The 6694-nt window shown below is 40.7% G+C and overlaps 1 pseudogene across 1 annotated transcript; it reads right to left on the bottom strand.

Moving 5' to 3' along the window:
* Positions 1-2370: 2370 nt before the first annotated feature.
* Positions 2371-3942, bottom strand: LOC311224681 (lysosome membrane protein 2-like; annotated as a pseudogene). Its single transcript has one exon. The product of its transcript is annotated as a lysosome membrane protein 2-like (transcript).
* Between the last annotated feature and the right edge of the window lie 2752 nt (positions 3943-6694).

Below are 6694 nucleotides of genomic sequence, written 5' to 3'. Positions count from 1 at the left end.
ACAACATGACATGTTAGGGTTGTCACCTTCCGTGATCGCGTTTGAACCAATGTGTAAAAAATCTGTTTTAGATTAAGCTGTAAAATCATCAACTTATTGCCATCATGGACCAATAACAGAAAAGATTGACAGGTGGTGACAAAGACTGGGCATTTATTTAAAAAACATACATACCCTAACCACATAACATATATTTAAAAGGTAATTAACAGGCATGTTCTGCAACATATATCGACTCTTGAACAATGAAAAACTCCTAATTTATCAATAAGATCAGAGAGGATGTGGATAGATGGACTGTTCTGCCTCTTTCCTTGATAGGGAGGGTGGAAATAATCAGAATGAACATACTCCCTAGACTACGGTATCCGTTTCAAATGCTGCCCATCCCAATTGATAACCCCACTTTTAATTTACTAAATCGATTACTTTCACGTTTAATATGGCAGGGGAAATTACCTAGAGTGCGTTTCAAAACATTACAGCTGGCCAAAACTGCTGGCGGTTTGGCCCTCCCTAACCTCAAATATTATTTTTGGGCTGCTCAATTTAGACCCTTGCACACCTGGATTACTGATGATTTGTCATCAAGATTGTTAAAAATGGAAAAAGACTTATCTACACAGAAACAACTTACTACCTTATTATTCTCTGGCCATAAGATAAGGGAGGACTAAAGGAGGTGTGTGGTCCAGATTTACGATACAAATATGGAGAGGTCCAGAAAGAGTTCAGGTTGCCTTTAACATCGGGCCTGACCTCAATTGGTTTCATTGGGGACTTTACACCATCAACTTTGGATGCAGGATTCAGTGGATGGAGGACAAAGGGTCTGAAATTTGTTCACCAACTTATTCACTCCGGCCAGCTTAAATCTTTCGAACAACTCCGAGTGGAGTTTAGCCTTCCTAGTACTGACTTTTTCAGATGTCTCCAATTAAGATTTTTTTTAGAAAACCAGAAAGATTGGGACAAAATTCGACACCCTTCTGCTATAGAACACTTTATAGCTAATATCCAAATTGATGCTTCAATACAAAAAATTCTTTCTAAATTATATCAAAACCTAATATCAGTGAACCCCAACGACTCCATTAAGTTGAAGTGGGAGGCTGAGCTCCAACAGGAGATCTCACAAGAGGAGTGGTTTGATGTTTGTACTGAAGCACATAAGGTGACTAATTCTAATTCCTGGAGAGAATATAAATGGAAGGTCATTAGTAGGTTTTTCAAGACCCCCTTATTGACTGCTAAAGCAGGTACGACTCCCACAAGCGAATGCTGGAGGGGATCTGGTGAACAAATAGGTAACCATACACACATTTTCTGGACATGCCCAAAACTATGTCACTTCTGGGATGATGTATTCAGGGATGTAAAAAAAGTATTCAACAGAGACATCCCACAAGATTTCAAAACTGCCATCCTCGGAGTCATACCAGAGGGCATTGAGGGAAGGAAAAGTGTGTATCTTCTTCAAATACTGTTAACTGCTGCCAAGAAAATTATCATAATCAACATCACCAAACTAGTCTCAAGTACTAGGTAGAACAATAAATCAATCATCAATACATCATAATCACACACCTTGTTAATTTCAAACATCAACATCACCAAACTAGTCTCAAGTACTAGGTAGAACAATAAATCAATCATCAATACATCATAATTTCATACTTGGCAGAAAGTAGCATGATAATTCTAAGCATTACTATCACTAAACCACAGTCTTAAGACACTATGCACATATGCAGGTAATTGTAAAATGTCGTATTCTTAGGTAGAATAAAAGGAACAATCATAATAAAAATAAAAACAGAAAAGGAAAAAATGTGGTACTGTTAGAGTTGTTATCCTCCGGACAGTCGATCATCCCTTAGATGAGTAGGGGCGTCGGCATGCCACTTGTCGGAGAGAGGCGCTAATCTCACCCTCATCTCATCTTGATGAGCGATGTGTCATTATGACGTTTGTGTCTTGCAAATGTTCAATGTATCTTATGTGTGGTGAGAAGACTTACACACAATCCTCAGAATCAGACCATGGATTCTATACTACCAGATGACAGGTGCCCCAGGTGACAGGTGGTCGATGGATTCAGAATAGTGTCCAGGTCTGGGTGGTCAAAGGTGGATTCATGCAGTGTCCAGGTGAAAAACATATTTCTCCAAGCTCTTCACCAGGCTGGAAAGATAGAATCACAAAACAAAAAAAACAGTATCTTGCAGAAAAATCATGTCCTTATACAAACTTATTCCAAAACAAACACATTTTGACAACTCTTTCAGTAAAGCGAGTGGAAACCCCTCCTGCGTTGCTCCCTCAGCCCCCTTTTTGAGCCCCGAGTCCTCCAGGCAGCCCCCCCTCCTATCAACACTCCTGTGCCTCCACTGGAGACATGGCGATGTAGATCATGTTCTTCATGGGCTGGGTGGTGTGAGTGCGAAGGCTGCCCCGGCTTGTCGCTGACCTGAGTGTAAGCCGTCTCGTCGTTACAGCTACAGTAGAATCAATCTGTTTTACTTCATACTTATTCTGGCGGTTTCGGCAGACCAGAACAACGAGCACCAACAGCAGGATGACACCCATACCCACAATGAGCAACGGGAAGTTAGACACCAGCGTTATAATCAGGAGCATAGTCCTCATCTGTGATGCTGAGTCATCGCCGATGGTGGCCGTCTCATTCACATACATGATGGGGAAAATGGTCTCATTGATAAATTTGGTATTGGGGAAGCCACGGACTCTTTTCAGAATGATATTGACCTGGGCTCTGTTACAGGCACGGATGGGAAACCCCGTTGTCGGCTGCAGGTCGATGTAGCTCTCGTGATCCTCCTTGTTGGGGCTGAGGCCCTCCACGGCGTTTATGTATTTGGGGTCCGCCTGGTAGAAATGGGGGAAGGACACCACGATGGGAGCTCCTTCACGACAAACGCTGACTTTTAGCACGCCAGTGCCAAGGCAGTCTCCGGCCGGCACGCAGAAGCCCTCGTTGGTGGGGTTCTCTGTGGGGCTCATCAGCACGTCCACGGGGGGGGCAAAGCGGTAGGCCTGGATGCCCTTGACTTCCACATCTTCCACGTAGGCTAGATGGATAGACCTGCAGAGTTCAGCGGCAAAGATGTAGAGCAGCTCATTCCTGGACAGCAGAGGATGGAAGGCCGCCCCGTCTGTTCCGTTGATCATGTTGCTCTGATTGGATGACCAGTATGTCATCTTACTCAGGCCGTTCCACGTGTCAATCTTGCCGAAGTCCATGTAATTCTGCTCTCCCGTGTGAAACACAAACTCTCCATTGTGTGTTCCATTTTTCTTCCACATTATGCCAAAGTGGTCGTCCACCTCAGGCATCCAGGCGTGGATGCTAGAGAGGAGGGGGTCCTTGAAGCCCCACAGCACTTCGTGGACGGTGCGCTCCATGAAGATGTTCAGACCCAGTCTGTTCATCCAAATGGACATAAAGGGACGCACCCAAAACGAGTACATGTTCAACTGATTCATTACCGCCACAACTGGGATGTTGACTGTCCTGACGACGTCCATCTCTGGGTTGCCTGCCGACTTCTCAGGGACAAAGACGAAGGTCTTGGGGTTCAGGGCGAATACCTTGGTCCCGTTTTCTAGGAAAGTCACATTTTCCCTGGGTCTGTATTCCCTGTAAGTATAGGGCCCGATCTGTTTGACCTTGGCCTTGCCGCCAGCCAAAAACACCTCTGGGTTCGTCACGTTGAAGAAATAATACTCCATGTAAATGGGCGGCAGCGGATTCTTCCACCCCTCAAACACTTGGCTCTTCTCCGTCAAAGTAATTTCCTTTTTTAACCGGCTGTTAATCATTGTTTGGAAGACTTGAGTTACGACCAAGGCGATGCCCACGATCAGGAAGTGAGCGCACACAATCATGGTGGCGTAAATGGCACAGGATCTCTTAGTCATGGCGATGATGACAGTGGCTTTCCTATCAGCCTAACAACTTTAGATAACTTCAGAAATACCTCAAACTAACGGTAACTAACGGTTTCAGTCCTGAGCAGCTAATGCTGTTGCTAGCGGTCTCTTCACCCTCTGGAACGGGAACCGGTCACGCTGAAATGTGTGCTGTAGTGGCTGAAGTCGAGTCCGCCTTTCATATGGTCTTCTCGTGGTTGTCTTCTGGAAGATAATAATGGCACTTGAATCAATTTCATAGATGTCGCTTGTTTGTTTCAATCTAGAGAACCACAGTATGGCTGCTTGCAGCGTTCTTGAGCTGTACTGTATTGTACCCATTCTGCAATCTGTTAATACAATTTTCAATTAATCAATCAATCACAGATGAAATCAGGATTTATTTTCATATCCTGGACTCGGTCGGTAGGAACAAACCAGGAATTGAGGATGAGGCAGGAATAGAATAATTGAATAGAATAGATAAACAACTGTTCTAGAATGTTTGATTATGACATCATACTGTGACACCAAAAAATGTTCTAGAATGTTCTATTATGACATCATACTGTGACATCACAAATGTTCTAGAATGTTCTATTATGACATCATACTGTGACATCACAAATGTTCTAGAATGATCTATTATGACATCATACTGTGACATCACAACGGAACATGTTTGAGTTTCATTTGAATAATATAAATTATGTATGGTAAGGCTGTCCCCGAAGCCTGTTTTTGGGATTCAAACTTCGTCAGGGTTCTTCGAATGGACGTTCGAACCTTTTTTTTTTTTTTAATATCCTCAAATGAAATCCTCAATTTGAATAAAGTGATTATTCTGATTAAATTAGTCTTTTTTCTTTTATTATATCAACTTTCCAGCCCCCTGTCAACTGTCAAATGATGTCAACTGTCAACCTGAATTAACATTCAGTATTCAATATTGTCTGATTCAATATTAACATTCAGTATCCAAGTAGAACAGCTAGCTAGCCATTGTGGACACTCACCTTTCCACAGCAAAACGGTAGGGAAGGCACCTTAGTTGAGAAATGCAGGCTTCAATCTATGTTGTTTAGTCTATCTGTTCAGTAGCCTACTGTTCAATACTGTTCCAAGATGCACAATAAGCTTCTGAGAGAATTGTTGAATAGATAACAACTGTTCTAGAATGTTTGATTATGACATCATACTGTGACACCACAAATGTTCTAGAATGTTCTATTATGACATCATACTGTGACATCATGAATGTTCTATTATGACATCATACTGTGACATCACGAATGTTCTATTATGACATCATACTGTGACATCCCAAATGTTCTAGAATGTTCTATTATGACATCATACTGTGACATCACAAATGTTCTAGAATGTTCTATTATGACATCATACTGTGACATCACAAATGTTCTAGAATGATCTATTATGACATCATACTGTGACATCACAACGGAACATGTTTGAGTTCCATTTGAATAATATAAATTATGTATGGTAAGGCTGTCCCCGAAGCCTGTTTTTGGGATTCAAACTTCGTCAGGGTTCTTCGAACGGACGTTCAAACCTTCGTTTTTTATTAAAAAATTCAAATAATAAATTATTTATTATTTTAATATCCTCAAATGAAATCCTCAATTTGAATAGTGATTATTCTGATTAAATTAGTATTTTTTTCTTTTATTATATCAACTTTCCAGCCCCCTGTCAACTGTCAAATGATGTCAACTGTCAACCTGAATTAACATTCAGTATTCAATATTGTCTGATTCAATATTAACATTCAGTATTCAAGTAGAACAGCTAGCTAGCCGTTGTGGACACTCACCTTTCCACAGCAAAACGGTAGGGAAGGCACCTTAGTTGAGAAATGCAGGCTTCAATCTATGTTGTTTAGTCTATCTGTTCAGTAGCCTACTGTTCAGTACTGTTCCAAGATGCACAATAAGCTTCTGAGAGAATTGTTGAATAGATAAACAACTGTTCTAGAATGTTTGATTATGACATCATACTGTGACACCACAAATGTTCTAGAATGTTCTATTATGACATCATACTGTGACATCACAAATGTTCTAGAATGTTCTATTATGACATCATACTGTGACATCACAAATGTTCTAGAATGATCTATTATGACATCATACTGTGACATCACAACGGAACATGTTTGAGTTCCATTTGAATAATATAAATTATGTATGGTAAGGCTGTCCCCGAAGCCTGTTTTTGGGATTCAAACTTCGTCAGGGTTCTTCGAACGGACGTTCGAACCTTCGTTTTTAATAAAAAAATTTAAATAATAAAACTTTTATTTTTTTAATATCCTCAAACGAAATCCTCAATTTGAATAAAGTGATTAATCTGATTAAATTTGTCTTTTTTCTTTTATTAAATCAACTTTCCAGCCCCCTGTCAACTGTCAAATGATGTCAACTGTCAACCTGAATTAACATTCAGTATTCAATATTGTCTGATTCAATATTAACATTCAGTATTCAAGTAGAACAGCTAGCTAGCCGTTGTGGACACTCACCTTTCCACAGCAAAACGGTAGGGAAGGCACCTTAGTTGAGAAATGCAGGCTTCAATCTATGTTGTTTAGTCTATCTGTTCAGTAGCCTACTGTTCAGTACTGTTCCAAGATGCACAATAAGCTTCTGAGAGAATTGTTGAATAGATAAACAACTGTTCTAGAATGTTTGATTATGACATCATACTGTGACACCACAAATGTTCTAGAATGTTCTAT

This window comes from Notolepis coatsorum (genome assembly GCF_963971535.1).
Source record: "Notolepis coatsorum genome assembly, chromosome: 3".
Classification (NCBI taxonomy): Eukaryota; Metazoa; Chordata; class Actinopteri; order Aulopiformes; family Paralepididae; genus Notolepis; species Notolepis coatsorum.
The sequence above is the reverse complement of the archived record's forward strand: the minus strand, read 5'-3'. Positions and strand labels throughout refer to the sequence as shown.